The sequence below is a fragment of the Triticum dicoccoides genome, chromosome 7A, assembly GCF_002162155.2.
Source record: "Triticum dicoccoides isolate Atlit2015 ecotype Zavitan chromosome 7A, WEW_v2.0, whole genome shotgun sequence".
Lineage (NCBI taxonomy): Eukaryota > Viridiplantae > Streptophyta > Magnoliopsida > Poales > Poaceae > Triticum > Triticum dicoccoides.
In genome coordinates this window covers 240,753,737-240,773,863 of record NC_041392.1, presented here as the reverse complement: position 1 = coordinate 240,773,863, position 20,127 = coordinate 240,753,737, and positions in this window count along the sequence as shown.

The window sequence follows — 20,127 nt, the reverse complement described above, 5'->3', positions numbered from 1 at the left end:
GTCTCGCCTCTCCCTCTTATCTATTGCAACACCATCGTCTCTACTCCGTTTTCTAGACGCTTTGTGTAACACCCCCAGTGTCATGCTACAGTAATCCTCTGTGATTAAGCTAATCATTTTCTCCAAACAGTGCTTAATCACCTTTGTTCAATATCCCAATTGAAATACTAGTCAATTCAAATTCAAGTGAAGTTTGAGGTTGCTCAAAAGTTGCTGGAAAAATGTTCATCATTTGTCTAAAATCCCATAACAATTATTTGTTAAGGAAGACAACATCATTTGTGTGCAAAGATGAGCATTAGCAATTATAACAGCACCAATTCAACATTTTTTTATGATATCCTATTTATGAAAAATACCAAATGAATTCTTCTGGTCTCCAAAATAGTTGTGGCACTGTCTAAGATCACCAGGGAATAAAAAGGGCACTTCCCATATTTTTCCTAAGTAGATAGCATGCCCAATATTTTTACCCATCTCTGTTTATTAAATAATAAAAACATAAGCAAAAAAGAAAGAAGGCTGAGGGGCACTGTGCACTTAGGCATGTCAGCCCAGTGCATCAGCCCAGCCCAACCTCACCTCGCTCCCTTCCCACTGCTCATCCATGGCGCGCTGGATGCACACACACCGGCCATGGCCGCGGATGGCCACGCGCCGGCCATCCGGCGGCTCCCCGATGACCTACAAGGATGCCCGCGCCCTCCCTTAACCCTAGACACCCCCAGTTCCCCCTCTCGCCCCCTCTGGCCCCAGATCCCCTTTCCCCGCGCACCTCTGACGCCACTGCCGCCATGGCCGCCGTCGCCGTCGCGGCCACCGTCGTCCCCATGTCCGTCCGACGTGCCCGTTAGCTTTGCCTTGGACCTCCACTTAGCCTACAACCGCCACCTCGAGCTCGGAGCAGCTACATCACCGGATCCCCGTCTTCTTCTTCCTTCGACAGCCGCCGCTTCTCCGTCGATTCCGGCTACCTCGCGCCCTCCTCGAGCCCGCTGCCCTCCCCTACAGGCGCCCAGTGAGCTCCGCCTCCCTCTCCCTCTCTCCCCGTGCTCTTCCCCGCGCCGTAGCTCGCTTGCCCGCAAGCCGAGCTCCACCGTCCGCCATTGTCGTCGTAGGGCTCACCACCGAGCTCCTCCGCTCGATCCAGTAGCTCCGACGAGCTCCTGGAGCGCCATAGACCTCGCCCAGCCCTTTACTTCGCTCGCACATGCTCTGTAGCGCCGATCCCGATCTCCATCTGAATGCGCCGCCCGCCGCTATCGATGTAGCGTTCCACTCCAGCGGAGTTAGCCCACGGGACCGCCATAGATCGATGCGGCGTAGGACGCCCGATCGAACGCACTAGGCCACACCCCCTCTCGTGCCCTGTGCGCGAATTTCGGCCAACTCCGGTGCGGATCCGCCGCGGATGGCCTCGCCGGCGTTGCTCCGGCGCTGACCTGGCAACGGCGGGGCCCGCCTCTAGGTCACTTCCCGTGGACCCCCTGGCCCCAGTTGACCATGTTGACCGTGGTCAACTGTGCTGACTGGGCACATAGTGTCACTGACACACGGGCCCCTTCGCATATTATGTTAAATAAATGTTTTTCTAAATAAAAATGATTAGTTAAGTTAAATAGTCACTGACATGTGGGGCCCAGCTGTTAATTAACCTCTTTCTAGTTAGTTTAAAGTTCTGTTATTCCACTGCCTATGACAGGTGGGGCCCACTGGTCAGTTTGACCAGTCAGCGGGTCTGTTGACCTGCTGATGTCATGCTGACACTCTGCTGACATCATAATTCCTTTTCTGTTAATGTTAATAATTTTGGAAAATGCTTTAATCTTTGAAAATTCATAGAAAATAAACCGTGGCTCGGATGAAAATGTTTTCTATATGAAAGTTGCTCAGATAAACCCAACGAATCCGAATACGCGGTCCGTTCATCTGTCAGATGCCCCTAGCATGCTAAACATGGAACATTCCCCCTTCGTTCATTTGTCTGACACAGGTCCGAAACCGGGAAAACATTCCCGATTGACTTCCCCCTTCGCCGGTATCGTGTAGCACCGCGTTAGAACACGTCTAGCTCTGTTTGTTGTCCTGTTATGCTCTTGCTTGCTATGTATTTACTGTTTCTTCCCCCTCTTCTCTCCGATAGACCCCGAGATTGCCGCTGATGCTGCTGTGATTGTCTACGTCGACGACGACCCCTTCTTCTTGTCTGAGCAACCAGGGAAGCCCCCCCTTTGATCATCCCGATATCGCCCATTCCTTTCTCTCATGCTTGCATTAGATTTTGCTACTGTTATTGTTTGCTCCTATTCTGATGCATAGCCTGCTTTTGTATCTACTGTTGTACCTTATCTGCTTATCCTAAACTGCTTAGTATAGGTTGGTTAGTGATCCATCAGAGACCCCCACTTGTCCTTGTTGCCCCTGCTTCATCATCGACGACTCGATCTACGTGATCGAAGACGAGGCCCCGACACCGCACATCACTTTCCCCTTAGTTGCTCGACACTACTGGGTTACTATCGAGTGCCGAGGGTGAGCCCTCTATAGCACTCTGATGTTAACCTGTAGAGTAGCTATTCGTTTGTGGTCATCGAGGGTGATTTCCTCCTTAACCACTTCCGATATGGCTCTGTCGTGCAACCCCTCAAGCGTGAACCTCGGGGGTGGTTCCTCTTACGTTCACCTTGATGATTACATCGAGTGGAATTCACCGGGGGTGATTCCTCGGGTTTTCCCCTTGATGTTTGGACACACAGTTACTATGGTTACTATGACTTTACACTGAACCATGTTACTAAAGACGGGTCGACCCTGAGGGGTACCCGCGTGAGCTTAATTGCGAGTGATGTGGAGACGGGTTGACCTGGAGGGTGCCCGCGGGATAATTACGGGGCGTGGCCGGGCATTCCTAGCCCTTGCCAGAAGTCCTTGAGACGGGGAAATGGGGTCACATCTTTCGTGAGTCTCTGCTTGTTACCGCGCATTCCTAATCCACTATGATTTGGATATTTTATCCGAGGGGCCTCTGGCCTGATAGCACTAACCATCACGTGGGCATAGTATGGTCGTTCTGCGTCGTATACATCAGCCGAAGCTTAATAGATGTCAGTGACTAAGCGGCGCGCGCTGGGTTGGACTGCGTAAGCACCTGCCTTGTTGAAGGAGGTAGCTAGGTCTGCTCACCGGCCGCGTACGCAACGTGCAGGAGTTCCCGGGGAGATGGCCCATGACCCCTGGGGGCATAGGTTTAGTCCGGCATGCTGGCCTCTCTATTAAGCCTAGGTCGGGTTGCGGCGTATTCTTTGGCCGAGGCCGGGCATGACCCAGGAAAGTGTGTCCGGCCGGAGTTAATCGAGCATGGTGGGTAAGTTGGTGCACCCCTGCAGGGAAGAAAACATCTATCGATAGCCTGTCCTACGATAACGGACACTTGGAGTTGTATCCCGATCGATACAACTAGAACTGGATACTTGTGATGAGAACTGGATGGTGATGATAAATGGATTGTGATGATAACTGGATAGTATGGCTCTGGGATTGCTTTCTCGCAGGGAGTCGGGAAAGGATCTCCGGCCGAGGTTGATAACACTACTACTACTTTACTTTATGCTACTCTACTCCCTCCGGTTGCTGCAAGATGGTGGTTTCCAGAAGATGCTAGTCTTCGATAGGACTAGGCCTTCTCTCTATTCTGGCATTTCTGCAGCCCAGTCCACATATACAGCCCCTTTCATTGATACCAATGCATATGTAGTGTAGATCCTTGCTTGCGAGTACTTTGGATGAGTACTCACGGTTGCTTTGCTCCCCCTTTCCCCCTTTCTTCTTCTTTCTGGTTGCTGCAACCAGATGCCGGAGCCCAGGAGCCAGATGCCACCGCTGATGCCTACTACTACGTGAAGACCACCGACGACCAGGAGTAGTTAGGAGGCTCCCAGGCAGGAGGCCTTGCCTCTTCGATCGTTGCTGCTTTTGTGCTAGCCTTCTTAAGGCAAACTTGTCTAACTTATGTCTGTACTCAGATATTATTGCTTCCGCTGACTCTTGTGTTTTCGAGCTTATGTATTCGAGCCCTCGAGGCCCCTGGCTTGTAATATAAAGCTTGTATTCTTTTAATTTGTGTCTAGAGTTGTGTTGTGATATCTTCCCGTGAGTCCTTGATCTTGATCGTACACATTTGCGTGTATGATTAGTGTACGATTGAATTGAGGGTGTCACAAGTTGGTATCAGAGCCGACTGCCTGTAGGTAGCCCCCTTTCCAACTCCTTGGCCGAAGTTTAGTCTAGTCATTCAAAACCGTTTTACTAACTTGGCTGTGAGGCTTACGGGCCCACGTCGCCATTGGGTGGTATTAGGATCTTTTATTCCTCGTCTATACTCTGGGACTCTGATCTCTCTTCTAATCGGGTTAAACGATTTTGCTAACTCTGATATTAGGTTCTCGTAACCACTTCATTCCATAGGATCGCCTGCTTCACAAGAAGACTTCGAAGATACTCTCCGATGTTCGTTCGAGAACTTCTGCCCATTGCTTTTGCGATTCCCTTCCACCCTCAACCCCTATGGAAAACTACATACACTTGCCATTCATACAATCATTCCTCGTTGCTCTTGTTATTACGAGATGCCTCGAAATTCTCTCTATTGTTCTGAGAATCCTTTGTGTCTGCTGCCTTGCAGCTCCTTTTCTGCATGAATACATGTATGAATAATTCCTCACACTTATCGAGGATTCACTCATCCCTAGTTGTTCTTGTGTTTCACAAAATTCTTTGAAATACTATTCGATCTCTTGAAATCCTCAGTAGCTTATTGTTCTTGTTCTTCATTACCTGCTTACATTATGGTTAATTCCATATGTCTAGCAATATCCATTGAAATCTGCTGTGGTTGACATTCTGATCCTATTGATTCAACATGTGTGTGAATGCACGCAATCATCAGTTGATCCCTATGAGATTCGTCCTTTTGGCTCAGACGTCACTCCAAACTTGAGCTTGTTCTTCGCAAATCAAACCTTGATCAATTATCAATCTATATCGATTCAACTCAATTATCTTTTGATCAGAGCCTCTGCTTCTGATCTTCTGATTTGAAAATTGTAATCCCTTTGTATTTAAGCTTTGAAGTTATCCAGTTATATCTATAATCTGATGCCTTTGCATTCTTTCTTCTTCTGGTTGAGTATGGATACTCACATCAGATCTTTTATGGACCACTATATCCTTGGTTGGATTATTATCCGACAATGTCCTTCATATTCATTAAACTTGTGAGTTCTTCCCTGACACATAATGCCTTTGGTAAATTCTATCATCTGCTTTTGTCAACCATGCTCTGCTTTCGAGCTGGTATAATTTACTCCTGAAGTTTGTGGTATTTGTTCCTAAGATGGCCCGATGGGTTGAACCTATGCCTTTTCTATGTGTGAACCCAGAAACTTCCACGGGTCATACTCTACTAGTGTTATGCCAAATAAAATTTCAACACTACAACTTCGTCGAAAGTGAGAAGTGAATGACATGTTTTGCATTGGAGAAGTGGGAGTCGACCTTGAACTTTGTGTTCATGCCCATGGACATGATGTGGAACTTATTATGGAAGCTTCTTGTGACAATAACTATTTCCTTGATATAATATCATCTGGTATCGGTGAATTGATCCTTTCCAACCATGGTTGCGACCATGATTGTTCTTCTTTGGTCCCATTTCTTGGACAAGTTAAATCACTTGTCTTCTACAGGTCAATATGCCTACCCAACCTCTATTGTGATCCACCTTCGAGTAGTACCCCTGGTATCTCGAGGATATCTTGCCATTGCACTACATCTTATGAACTTTTGATGGAGTATTACCTTACCCTGTCTTTGTCACTTCATGGGTTCTGGGTTGATTGTCAACCGAGAACAACGACAAGTGAATCGATTCCACACTCCGATTCATTAACTCTAAGTAATTTTCATTGCTTACGAATTTAATAATCCTTCAAGTCATTCCTAGCATGATCAGCTATATCATTATCTTGCCAAATTTTAACTGTGCTACCTGGTTCTTCTTCCCGAAGCACAATTTTTGACGATGAGCTAAGCTTACGTCGATCTTCCTTGTCATATCTTTTCGCCTTGAACAACAAGCTTGATTTCAAGTTTGTGTCATACCCGTGGTTCCAACAATTTTTCGCTCCATCATTCCTTTGACTTGATGCCATCACTGGTCGATTACATCTTCATGAAACCTCTCGACAAATGTGTCGTGATCATCATCAACATTTCGATGCTCTTCCAGGGTATCAATCGAATTCGTGATGAGAAATACCATCCTTGCCCCTCGATGATTTGTGTTATCATCGACAACATTCTTGTCTGCCCCCAACACAAACTTGTTCATAAATTTTGGAAATAAATCCTTTTTGACATGCCGGTGGATTGCTACTGAATTCTTGGCCACATCCTCATCTTTCCCTTGCTGAAATTGTATGACTTATTTTATAAGTTGTTTCTGATGGATCCCTTTATCTTTTCCGAAGTCCGACCTTTACCTGATGACCATGTCAATGCTAAACCGAAGCATGATAGTGGTACTCCAAATTTGAACAAGAACATTGGAAGCACGTTGTCGAATGTTTCTTGATCTATTATCCAAACACAGTTGTATGGGTAATATCATGATTCTTCCCTCGCCCCTTTATCTAAATGCTTTTGAACTTGCTGTCATATCATGTATATACTGCGCAGCTTCCCCTTGGGAAGGATATACTCCCAATTCTTGTGTGTGAAAAACCTTTTCCCTTCCATTGGTCTGGTTAAACTAATAACCCCATTTTCCTTTCCATTGTTTTGTTTAACCTTTCTTGTGATCTATATGATCTAAGCAGTTATAGTTCCCTGCTTATGAAAACACCTCGGTGTACAATTTGTCAGTAAGGCCTTGTTATTATTGTTGTTGACATTTCGGTAACCACCGATGGACGAGAACTTTTCCTATTGGTCCGCCTCATTCAACGAGCAGGAAAATGGTTCTCTTCGTCCCTCGCCCTTGGTACCAGCGTTGTTGCCAACATAACTGACATGCTATACTCTGACCTGCCTTGCTATCATGATCATGCCAATTGATTAGTGCCTTCCTGCTGTTAACCCACATGGTGGGCCCATAACCCACAGTTCCACAGGATCGAAACCTGACTCTCCTGTACATCTCTGTCTTCCAAAATTGTTCCTCATGCTTGGTTTCGTATGTAACTCACGAGCCACCTTCTTGTCATCTATTCTGGTATCAGGTGCAATACTTATTCTCGATGCTTTGAACCCCCTTCATCACATGTTTTATGCATCAGCTGGATGCCTACCTGGTTGAAACTTGTTGAACCTTCTTATAGCACTCTCGATACGTTTCCTGGTGCTTCTAAATTCTTCTTCCTTGAGATAACTACCGGATGCCGATCTTTTCAGACATCCATCCTTATATCTTCCTTCCTATTCCACGCCTTAAATCTCGGGACGAGATTTCTTGTAGTGGAGGAGATTTGTAACACCCCCAGTGTCATGCTACAGTAATCCTCTGTGATTAAGCTAATCATTTTCTCCAAACAGTGCTTAATCACCTTTGTTCAATATCCCAATTGAAATACTATTTAATTCAAATTCAAGTGAAGTTCAAGGTTGCTCAAAAGTTGCTGGAAAAATGTTCATCATTTGTCTAAAATCTCATAACAATTATTTGTTAAGGAAGACAACATCACTTGTGTGCAAAGATGAGCATTAGCAATTATAACAGCACCAATTCAACATTTTTTTATGATATCCTATTTATGAAAAATACCAAATGAATTCTTCTGGTCTCCAAATAGTTGTGGCACTATCTAAGATCACCAGGGAATAAAAAGGGCACTTCCCATATTTTTCCTAAGTAGATAGCATGCCCAATATTTTTACCCATCTCTGTTTATTAAATAATAAAATCATAAGCAAAAAGAAAGAAGGCTGAGGGGCACTATGCACTTAGGCATGTCAGCCCAGTGCACCGGCCCAGCCCAACCTCACCTCCCTCCCTTCCCACTGCTCATCCATGGCGCGCTGGCTACACACACACCGGCCGCGGCCGCGGATGGCCACGCGCCGGCCATCCGGCGGCTCCCCGATGATCTACAAGGATGCCCGCGCCCTCCCTTAACCCTAGACACCCCCAGTTCCCCCTCTCGCCCCCTCTGGCCCTAGATCCCCTTTCCCCGCGCACCTCTGACGCCACTGCCGCCATGGCCGCCGTCGCCTTCGTGGCCACCGCCGTCCCCATGTCCATCCGATGTGCCCGTTAGCTTTGTCGTGGACCTCCACTTCGCCTACAACCGCCACCTCGAGCTCGGAGCAGCTACATCGCCGGATCCCCGTCTTCTTCTTCCTTCGACAGCCGCCGCTTCTCCGTCGATTCCGGCTACCTCGCGCCCTCCTCGAGCCCGCTGCCCTCCCCTACATGCGCCCAGTGAGCTCCGCCTCCCTCTCCCTCTCTCCCCGTGCTCTTCCCCGCGCCGTAGCTAGCTCGCCCGCAAGCCGAGCTCCGCCGTCCGCCATTGCCGTCATAGGGCTCACCACCGAGCTCCTCCGCTTGAGCTAGTAGCGCCGACGAGCTCCTGGAGCGCCATACACCTCGCCCAACCCTTTACTTCGCTCGCACACGCTCTGTAGCGCTGATCCCGATCTCTGTCTGAACGCGCCGCCCGCCGCCGTCGATGTAGCGCTCCACTCCGGCCGAGTTAGCCCACGGGACCGCCATAGATCGATGCGGTGTAGGACGCCCGATCGAACGCACTAGGCCACACCCCCTCTCGCGCCCTGTGCGCGAATTCCGGCCAACTCCGGCGCGGATCCACCATGGATGGCCTCGCCGGCGTTGCTCCGGCGCCGGTGCTGACCTGGCACCGACGGGGCCCGCCTCTGGGTCACTGCCCGTGGGCCCCCTGGTCCTAGTTGACCATGTTGACCGTGGTCAACTATGCTGACTGGGCACATAGTGTCACTGACACGCGGGCCCTTCGCATATTATGTTAAATAAATGTTTTTCTAAATAAAAATGATTAGTTAAGTTAAATAGTCACTAACATGTGGGGCCCAGCTGTTAATTAACCTCTTTCTAGTTAGTTTAAAGTTCTATTATTCCACTGCCTATGACAGGTGGGACCCACTGGTCAGTTTGACCAGTCAGCGGGTCTGTTGACCTGCTGATGTCATGCCGACACTCTGCTGACGTCATAATTCCTTTTCTGTTAATGTTAATAATTCCAGAAAATGCTTTAATCTTTGAAAATTCATAGAAAATAAACCGTGGCTCCGATGAAAATGTTTTCTATATGAAAGTTGCTCAGAAAAACCCAACGAATCCGAATACGCGGTCCATTCATCTATCACATGCCCCTAGAATGCTAAACATGGAACATTCCCCCTCGAGTCATTTGTCTGACACAGGTCTAGAACCGGGAAAACATTCCCGGTTGACTTCCCCCTTCGCCGGTATCGTGTAGCACCGCGTTAGAACACGTCTAACTCTATCTGTCCTGATATGCTCTTGCTTGCTATGTATTTACTATTTCTTCCCCCTCTTCTCTCCGATAGACCCCGAGACTGCCGCTGATGCCGCTGTGATTGTCTACGTCGACGACGACCCCTTCTTCTTGTTTGAGCAACCAGGCAAGCCCCCCCCCTTTGATCATCCCGATATCGCCCATTCCTTTCTCTCATGCTTGCATTACATTTTGCTACTGTTATTGTTTGCTCCTATTCTGATGCATAGCCTGCTTTTGTATCTGCTGTTGTACCTTATCTGCTTATCCTAAACTACTTAGTATAGGTTGGTTAGTGATCCATCAGAGACCCCCACTTGTCCTTGTTGCCCCTGCTTCATCATCGACGACTCGTTCTACGTGATCGAAGACCAGGCCCCGACACCGCACATCACTTTCCCCTTAGTTGCTCGACACTACTGGGTTACTATCGAGTGCCGAGGGTGAGCCCTCTACAGCACTCTAATGTTAACCTGTAGTGTAGCTATTCGTTTGTGGTCATCGAGGGTGATTTCCTCCTTAACCACTTCTGATACGGCTCTGTCGTGCAACCCCTCAAGCGTGAACCTCGGGGGTGGTTCCTCTTATGTTCACCTTGATGATTACATCGAGTGGAATTCACCGGGGGTGATTCCTCGGGTTTTCCCCTTGATGTTTGGACACACAGTTACTATGGTTACTATGACTTTACACTGAACCATGTTACTAAAGACGGGTCGACCCTGAGGGGTACCCGCGTGAGCTTAATTGCGAGTGATGTGGAGACGGGTTGACCTGGAGGGTGCCCGCGAGATAATTACGAGGCGTGGCCGGGCATTCCTAGCCCTTGCCGCAAGTCCTTGAGACGGGGCAATGGGGTCACATCTTTCGTGAGTCTCTGCTTGTTACTGCGCGTTCCTAATCCACTACGATTTGGATATTTGATCTGAGGGGCCTCTGGCCTGATAGCACTAACCATCACGTGGGCATAGTATGGGCGTTCTGCGTCGTATACATCAGCCGAAGCTTAATAGACGTCAGCGACTGAGCGGCGCGCGCCGGGTTGGACTGCGTAAGCGCCTGCCTTGTTGAACGAGGTAGCTAGGTCTGCTCACCGGCCGCATACGCAACATGCAGGAGTTCCCGGGGAGATGGCCCATGACCCCTGGGGGCATAGGTTTAGTCCTGCGTGCTGGCCTCTCTATTAAGCCTAGGTTGGGTTGCGGCGTATTGTTTGGCCGAGGCCGGGCATGACCCAGGAAAGTGTGTCCGGCCGGAGTTAATCGAGCATGGTGGGTAAGTTGGTGCACCCCTGCAGGGAAGAAAACATCTATCGATAGCCTGTCCTACGGTAACGGACACTTGGAGTTGTATCCCGATCGATACAACTAGAACTGGATACTTGTGATGAGAACTGGATGGTGATGTTAAATGGATTGTGATGATAACTGGATAGTATGGCTCTAGGATTGCTTTCTCGCAGGGAGTCGGGAAAGGATCTCCGGCCGAGGTTGATAACACTACTACTACTTTACTTTATGCTACTCTACTCCCTCCAGTTGCTGCAAGATGGTGGTTTCCAGAAGATGCTAGTCTTCGATAGGACTAGGCCTTCTCTCTATTCTGGCATTTTTGCAGCCCATTCCACATATACAGCCCCTTTCATTGATACCGATGCATATGTAGTGTAGATCCTTGCTTGCGAGTACTTTGGATGAGTACTCATAGTTGCTTTGCTCCCCCTTTCCCCCTTTCTTCTTCTTTCCGGTTGCTGCAACCAGATGCCGGAGCCCAGGAGCCAGATGCCACCGCCGATGCCTACTACGTGAAGACTACCGACGACCAGGAGTAGTTAGGAGGCTCCCAGGCAGGAGGCCTTGCCTCTTCGATCGTTGCTGCTTTTGTGCTAGCCTTCTTAAGGCAAACTTGTCTAACTTATGTTTGTACTCAGATATTGTTGCTTCCGCTGACTCTTGTGTTTTCGAGCTTATGTATTCAAGCCCTCGAGGCCCCTGGCTTGTAATATAAAGCTTGTATTATTTTAATTTGTGTCTAGAGTTGTGTTGTGATATCTTCCCGTGAGTCCTTGATCTTGATGATACACATTTGCGTGTATGATTAGTGTACGATTGAATCGAGGGCGTCACACTTTGCTCCATGGCGCGGGCGCAATCCATGGATACAAAATTAGTATACTGTACACTATTTAAAAGTCGAGGGCGGGACTTTTCCTGCATGGTAGGCGGCGGGGCAGTTCCGCCTAGTCGCTTCGACAGAGATGCGAGAAGATGAGGGAGTAGGCTGCTGCAAACGTAGGGCTGTGTGATTTGACAGCGAGTTACTGCTGGACAGGTGGGGCCCCATGATTTGACTTGCCATTATCATTTTAACTGCGGCGCTACGACCGGCGTGAGTCTCCCGATTCCTGACCACCTCCATACAGGTGCCTCTCCCAATCCTCCACCATGTAGTAGAGGCTGGCTCTTGCATGAGAGCCCACTTCTCCACTTTTTCCTTGCCTCTCTTTCCTCCACATATGCAAAAATGCCATGTAAAGCGCACTATTGTACTTACTTTTACTTGCTCCTACAGGTGCTTAATCTTGCCACATAGGCATAAAGTCTGATGTGGCAAGTTAATCAAGAAGAGAGAGACTAGTTTGGTGACCCAAGGAAGAAACGGTGCTAAGCGCGTGTACCTAGGTGAAAAGACAATTTTGAGTCAATAGCTAATTAAATGAAGCAAACTTAGCAACACCATTTCATTGGAAGAGGTCACTCCTTGGCAAATGCAATAAATACTAGTACTCCCTGTGTCCCATAATATAAGAACGTTTTTGGCACTACAGTAGTGTCAAAAACATTCTTATATTATGGGACGGAGGGAGTACGAAGAAAGAGATAGAGAGGAGTAAAAAATACACTTATAACCAACCTTATAGCCAACCTTGTTGTAGTATGAGTGACTAAGTGATGACTATGTATGACATGCCAACATCAGGTAGCCTAACGCACCGTGTTAAATCTCCAAGGGCGCGATTGCGCGAGCAACGCGACGGTCGTGGTAGGCGCGACCATGATACGGGCTGCTGGCAGCCCTTGGATCTGAGATCAAACGGTCGCATGCTAAGTTGCTGAAAATTTGCAGAATAACCCTCCAGGATAGGATATTCGCCCATAGATCTAGAATCACGCCATGCAACCGTTCGATCTCAGATCCAAGGGCTCTCAGAAGCCCGTATCATGGGAGAATGGAAAGCCACTACCCTGTCGTTCGCACGCTGGCAGTTCGCTCCTACTCATCCGCGCACGTCCTTCAATACTACAGCGGTTCGCTCCTAGTCATCATGTCCATTCACATTACGGCAGTTCCACTAATCCTAACCCTCCTCCCAAATCCATGGTGTCCCAAATCTCCACGATCGGTGGTGAGTACAAGGTTAGAACCATCACCAGCGATGAGTTCGACATCATCTACACCCGTTCTTCCGCGACGGTGAAAGGATGCCTTTCTCGCTTCAAACGCATGTTCGAAAACTCAAATGATGAGTGGGTCGCTGGGCTAGATGTTGAGTACACCACAGTCCTAGGACCAGAGAAGGATCTAAAGGACGAAGAGAGGAAGAAGCCCGTCGTGATCCAGGTTTGCGTGCATGACTTATGCTTGGTCTACCACATATGCCATGCCGACATTGAGTGCCAGGATTTTAAGGACTTCCTCGAGAGAAACCTAGTCAAATTTGTTACTGTAGATTTGAAGAACGACAGGGATGTCCTGCGTCAGATAGGTCTCGTTGTAGGCAACCCCTTTGACCTCCAGAAGAATCGGCTGGTGTCCTCTTGTCAGCCTTCATTGCTGACCCTGGCAGGAGCCATGGTTCATCCTTCATACGGTAAATTGGAGAAACCTCCATACACGTTTCATCGTCATGCATAGCAGCGGAATGTACTAGATATAGACCACATCCACTATGCTGCAATGGATGGCTACCTTTGCTTCAATATCTACAAGGGTTGGACGAAGAGCAACAGCCAAGTGTGCGGTTCAAGCAAAGAAGTATCGTCCAAGAGGAAGAGGGACAAGTACGAAGTCAAGGACGTGGACGAGGACTCCGAGTAAGGTGGCAGTGTCGTTGCTCATGGTGGTTCTAATGCAGTGTCTACCGGAATAGTTGCAAAGTTTAATTTCAGGTGTGCTCAATTTAATTTGAGGGGTGTGTTATGCTGAGCCCCCAGCAGAACTATGTTATGTTTCTTCTCGTTACTTTAACTCTTCAGTATGTACATACTAGTATTTCTTACGTTTCATCTCTTAGTTGGTATAGTACTACCACTCGTTTCTTCACATTATATACGTACAATATATATGGCCAACATCATATAGCCAGCAGTTTAGTTGTCAAAGAATTTCAGGGTGCTTAGTTTTGTCAAAGAATTCCAGGATGCTTAGAGGGTGCTTGGATCCAAGGGACTTATTTTAGTCTGACTAAAAATAGTCTCTTTAAGAGGCTAAAGTTACAAGCACCCCTGACTAAAGAGGGGCTAAAACTAGTCTTGAGACTAAATTTTTTTAGTCAGGGGTACCCCTACTAAAGTGTGGATTAGTCCTCTCTCTACTCATTTAACTCCTCTCCTTTAACACAGGCGAGTTCTGGATTGGAGGGTTTGGAGGATAATAAATGCTCATTAACTTGATTTTAGCCTTTTTATTATTTGGATCCAAGCATGGGTGAGGCTAGCATGTTTTAGTCCCACTACTTTTAGTCATGGGACTAAAACGTATCCAAGCACCCTCTTAGTTTTATTTGAGGGGTGGGTTGTGCTGGACACCATTATTGTGACTAGCCTTTTTAATAGTACTATATGCATAATTTGGCGACGAGCGCTCTCTATATGTACCACCTTTTTTTAATTTCAAGTTTTACTCCATGGCGCAATCCATCGATACTACTACTGTACAAAAGTATACATTTTTTAAAAGGCTAGAGGGCGGGCCAGTCTAGCTTGGTCGGTTTCGCAAGAGGCGAGGGCCTTTGTGATTTGACGGCTCATTACTGCTGGAAGGTGGGGCCTTGTGATTTGACTGCTCGTATAAATGTGCGGACGACCTGATCGAGGAGGAGCAAAGAACCGTGCGGCATACTCAAGTTTTCCACTGGAGTAGTACTGCAACGGAGGAGCACGAAACACGGCAACCCAGTGCCATATGGTGATAAAAAATGATCTAATTTGCTAGTCATCTCATTGTTAGCATTGTTCTATTCATTCCCTCAAAAAAACATTGTTCTATTCATGCCTCACAGAGAACGTGACACGTGCGGCGAAACACCTGAAGCAAATGATGAAACATAGGAGCAAACGAAGAAGGAAGATTATCACCCCAAATGATCTAATTCGCCGCAGAGTCATAACTGCTTCTTCATCGCCTCCACGACCTCCATCTCCTTGCGCGTCTCCTCTGCCATCTTCATCATTGTGTCCATGACGCTACATTTCTCGACGCGAGCCTTCATCATCTGTTCCACGACCATATTACATACCTTGACAGTAGCCGGGTGCTCGATGCGGAGCTTCGCCAACTCTTCCTTCTGTTCCATGGCGAGGGCCTGCAGCATCTTCATCGAGGAACTACTATTCTCATGCAGCTTCTTCCAGCCGGCGTTCTTCTCCTTCAACAGGTCGATCTCGTGGCAGAGCTTCGCATTGTCCTCCCGAAGTCGCAGGATTTCGCCGGTTGCCTTCTTCTCCGAGGCAATGCTCTTCTTCAGCAGCATCACCAAGCCGGCGGTCAACTCCCCCTGCTGATTGAGCCCAGCGGGCATGTCGTCGAGGCTCTCCTTCAGCAACTCCATCAAGCCTTGGATGAACTCCTTCTTCTTATTGAGCTGACCGGGCATGCCGTCGAGGGATAACAACTCCAGCTCCGCCGTCTCGGCATGTTCGCCTCCGCGGCTAGGGCGCTCCTGGGAGCCATCGCCTGCCCGTGAGAGATTTTTCGAGGTCTCTGCGTGGCGGCGAGCCCTCTTTTTTTCCGCAGCCTTGGCTGCCACTCCCTTGTTACGAGTAGTTCTCGACTAGAGCTCTGCTCACCGGCCATGGCAACGACGGACGAAGAAGAAGCACTTATGAGGAGGAAAGGTAGAGTGATTTTCGTTTAGGTAGTTCCCCTTTTTATAACCTAAGTACTAGCACTGGTACTAATACCTGCATAGTGGGAACACGTTCAGGTTTGGTACGTACTACTAGTAGGTGTGAGCAGGCTTTCGAATGTAATGGGTACAAGGTAAAGATTAATTGATGGTTTTGGTTTCGAGGCCGGAAACGGCTCCCTAGCGGAACATAAATTTCAAGTACTACACTACTCAAATGCGTAAATATTATGTTACTATCAAAAATTGGCACAAAATACGAAGGAGACCAATGGAAGTACTACTAGCAACCCATGATTTAACTACTCACATGCGCGCAGTGGAGTAATAATGTCTTTCTTCTGCCCTCACGTCCACTCAATTTGCATGCGCTGTATTAATTGACCATCAATGAAGTGAACGACTTTACACGCGTCAAATTATCACATGGGGTGGATCTTGGTACAAAATTGCGTCCGCCCGTGTACCCACGTGTGCGTGCGAGGAATCAGTGCGTGCATGGCGTGCGTGCACATCTTCGCTTCGTGTATGTACTGCCAGTATGGCTCAGGGAGGACGAGTACATTCTTCTGGAACCAGCAGCACGTCACTGTGATCAATCCACGCAAGGAGGTCGCGACAACGCCTACACATGTGCCACGTGGCTTCATGAACTATAAGAGAGACACTGTGTAGCGTGCCATTGCTATTCTAATTTACGTGTTTTGCACATACTCGAAGTACTAGTAAGGTACACGTGCATTGCATGCATCAGATTTTGCAACCAAATTATGAATAAATACCACACTATAGCATGTAAGCTCTGAGTCATATATGCCTGATGTAGCCCTTTGTTGTGGAATTAACACGTTAGATGTCCTTAATGTGAGGACTTAGTCGAGAGGCCAACACATCTATGTGGTAGCTTGAGAGGGGTTGAGCAGAATCGAGAGACGCAACACAAGACAAGGGTTTAGACAGCTTCGGGCCCCGGGAAACATCATCCGGTAACAACCCTACATGCTGTTTGAGGCTAGATCTCATTATCATCACGAGGGAGTCGCCGTAAACCGGCTCTTCTCTAGTTGTGTCTAGCCCTAGAGATTGTTTCTTTCCTTCTTTTCTTCCCCTTTGGGGAGCCCTGCCCCTCCTTATATATGTTGAAGGGGCGGTTTACATGACTAGTCCTAGTTGGATTAGGACTAGTCTATCTATAATACAAACCGGATACAAGTCCTGGTCTTAACTCCTTGTAAGGTAAATATTCCTCATGCCTTTCCTCTTAAACCGGCCCACCATTAAACGTGAACCGACCTTCTAGGTCTTGGGCCTTGTCATACGTCTGTCCCGCACGCCGGATCACCAGTGAGTCATAATGACCAGGTGGGTTGCTTGTAAACCGCCAGGTTAGGGCGGGTCGCTAGTAACTCGCCAAGTGTCAGCGGGGTCTTCAGAAAAACCGCCAAGTCCGGCCGGGTTAACTTCCGGCCGGTTTACACCGCGGGGTATATCCCCAACATTAGCCCCCAGTTTAATTTGGATTTATCCATGTTAAACTGATCCTGTAAAACAAATACAAGAACAAATTTGATAGATTATGCTCCGGGTTAAGAATTCTTGTAAACCGGCATCTGATCATCCTTAATTCCTTGCCATTTCCTTCTTCTAGAAAATCCAGGTCAATAAGCCAGCTTCATACTCAATTTGCTGACATTGGTTTCTCACAGAGAAATATTATGAAGAATAATCCACTTGAGTCGGCTTCCAAAGCGCCGGATTAAGAAATATGGGTCTTGAAATACTCATCTGATATTCAGCTGGTTTGAAGATGCCGAACTTGCCGGTTTATCATTGCCAAAAGTTGCCAGGTTATATGACTGATAATTCCAGGTCATGATTGTTGCTAACTCCAGTTCCTGATTGTTGCCAACGCCGGTTTATGATTATTGATGATGCCAGGTTGCAAACACAGGGTCATAAGAATTGGTGACGCCGGGTCAATCTGGTTTGCTCAAAACAGAGATTTTGAAAATATTTTTCTCATAATAATATAATACTTGTAGCCCCCAAGTATTGAGCAGAACAAAGTGATGGCTTAAGACTTGCTTCAATATAAATATCACAATCTTGAAGAAATCCAGGTTGTTCATCTCAATCACTACGTCAGAATTGAGTATTCCACATATGTAGCCCCCAAGTGCCGGGTTGTCATGCTTGCAGCAACCTGGGACTTGTAATTTCCTGATGCTCTTATAAACTTCAACCAGTGTAGCCCCCAAGGGCCGGGTCATTATGCAATAATGAGCAGGGACCTTGTAAATATAATCTTGTAAACTTTGAACATCAACGTGTAGCCCCCAATGGCCGGCTCAGTAAGATAATATTGAGCTGGGACTTTGATATATACTTCAATGAAACTAACATCATATGATGTAACCCCTATCATGAGACTTGAATCCACGTCCACAAGGTTAAAAGCCTTGTGCTTTACCAACTGAGCAGTGGACCCTTTAATATAATGGATAAAAAGCTTTGTACCTTGAATAGTTGACAGGAGCAATTGGTAGCCCCCAAGGGCCGGCTCATTATAATGTGATGAGTCGGGTCTTCAATAGGGTGAGCAAACAATTACTTTGCATTAGCCCCCAAGTGTCATGGTGCATGCTTGCAGCGACATGAGACTTGCATATTTGATGTAATCTCAACTTGAATAATGTAGCCCCCGAGTGCCGGGTCGTAAGCCTGCAGCGACTCGGGACTATTCCTTAAATTGTAGAATAAATCATATCCATTGACAATATGATAGCCATTGCGCTAAAGCGACTTTGAAAACCTTAATCATAATACTGGTTATTGATAACCATAAAAAAATCCAGCCATATTGGCTATTTGAATAATATAATCCAATGATTTATAAGCGCATGATTCCAATGGCGCAATCCAAATATATACTGGCGACTTATAGTCCAAAGCCAGGCCGGTTTAATAAACACCGGACAATTTCTCATGATAGACTGGCGATTTAGCGTCTTAAAGCCAGGCCGGTTTAATAAACACCAGATAATTTATCATCATACTGGCGACATATAGTCGAAAGCCAGGACGGTTTAATAAACACCGGATAATATATCATCATACTAGCGACATATAGTCGAAAGCCAGGCCGATTTAATAAACACCGGATAATTTATCATCATACTTTATTCAACCTGTTTCTGCATATAACAAGTTTAAAGTGTCCTGGCGGTTTACCGCCGGACGGGTCATAATGCCCAACATATAACCCAGGTTTATAACCAAGGCTGCACTTAAGAATGATCAAATATGAAATATATCATACCTGTGACATTGAATCACATCGTTGGTTTACCAACTTTTTGTAGTAGGGGTACTAACCCAAATTTTGAGTACTGATAACTCCTTCCATATTGTGCCGGTTTATGATAAAACCGTACCGGGTTTGTGATAAACACCAGATTAACCATATATAATACTGGTGACTTGTAGTCAAACCAGACCGGGCTGATAGTCTCCGGATTATAACTTGATCGTGTACTGACAACTTGTAGTTGAAAGCCGAGACGGGTTGATAAACACCGGTTTACTCCATAATAGGATGGTAACAGAAAATCAAACCGGGCAGATAGTCTCCAGATGAAGATTTGATCGTGTTCCGCCAATTTGTAATTTGACAGTCGAACCGGTTTAAGAATTGTCAGTTTAAAAACGCAACAAAAGAAATATTTATCAAAACAAAATTTCAAGCAAAGGCAATGATAAAACCATTTGCAAAAAGAGGCTTATTGAGCCGATCAGATGGTGTTACCATGGTCGGACACGACCAAGCTCCCCAATGGTGTAGCTATGGTTCAAGTCAGCCAGGTCCCCAAATGAAACCGTGGCATTATGCCGATCAAGAGGTGTGGCAATGGTTCGGGTTCGACCAAGCCCCCAAGTGATTCTATGGCCTTAGGCCGATCAAGAGGCGTGACTGGTTCAGACTTGACCATGTCCCCAAGTGATCTGGTGGCTTTCGCCTATCAAAAGGTGTTGCATTGGTTCGGACACGACCAAGCCCCCAAGTGATGTTGTGGCATTGAGTCGATCAAGAGGTGTAGCTATGGTTCGGATACGACCAAGCCCCCAAGTGATCAATAATATGATAAGCCAATAAGGCATGCTACCTATGTTTGAACGGCGCATCATGGCAGCAGGTCCTCTTTGGCACCCTTTAACTTTTTGCAAGAGATAAATCTTTCTTGAACCGGATGTTGAACCGGATATTGAGAGCTTCAAAGCTTCATGGGAGACATCTTTCCCTTGAACCAGATTTTAAACCGTAATCTTTATTTTCAGTTGGAAATTTTCTAACGGCCTTTAAACTCGAACTTGCGAGAAGTTAATTCCTTTTTTGAACCGGACATTGTTAAACCGGATCTGAGCGCTTCAGAGCTTTGTGGGAGAATAAAT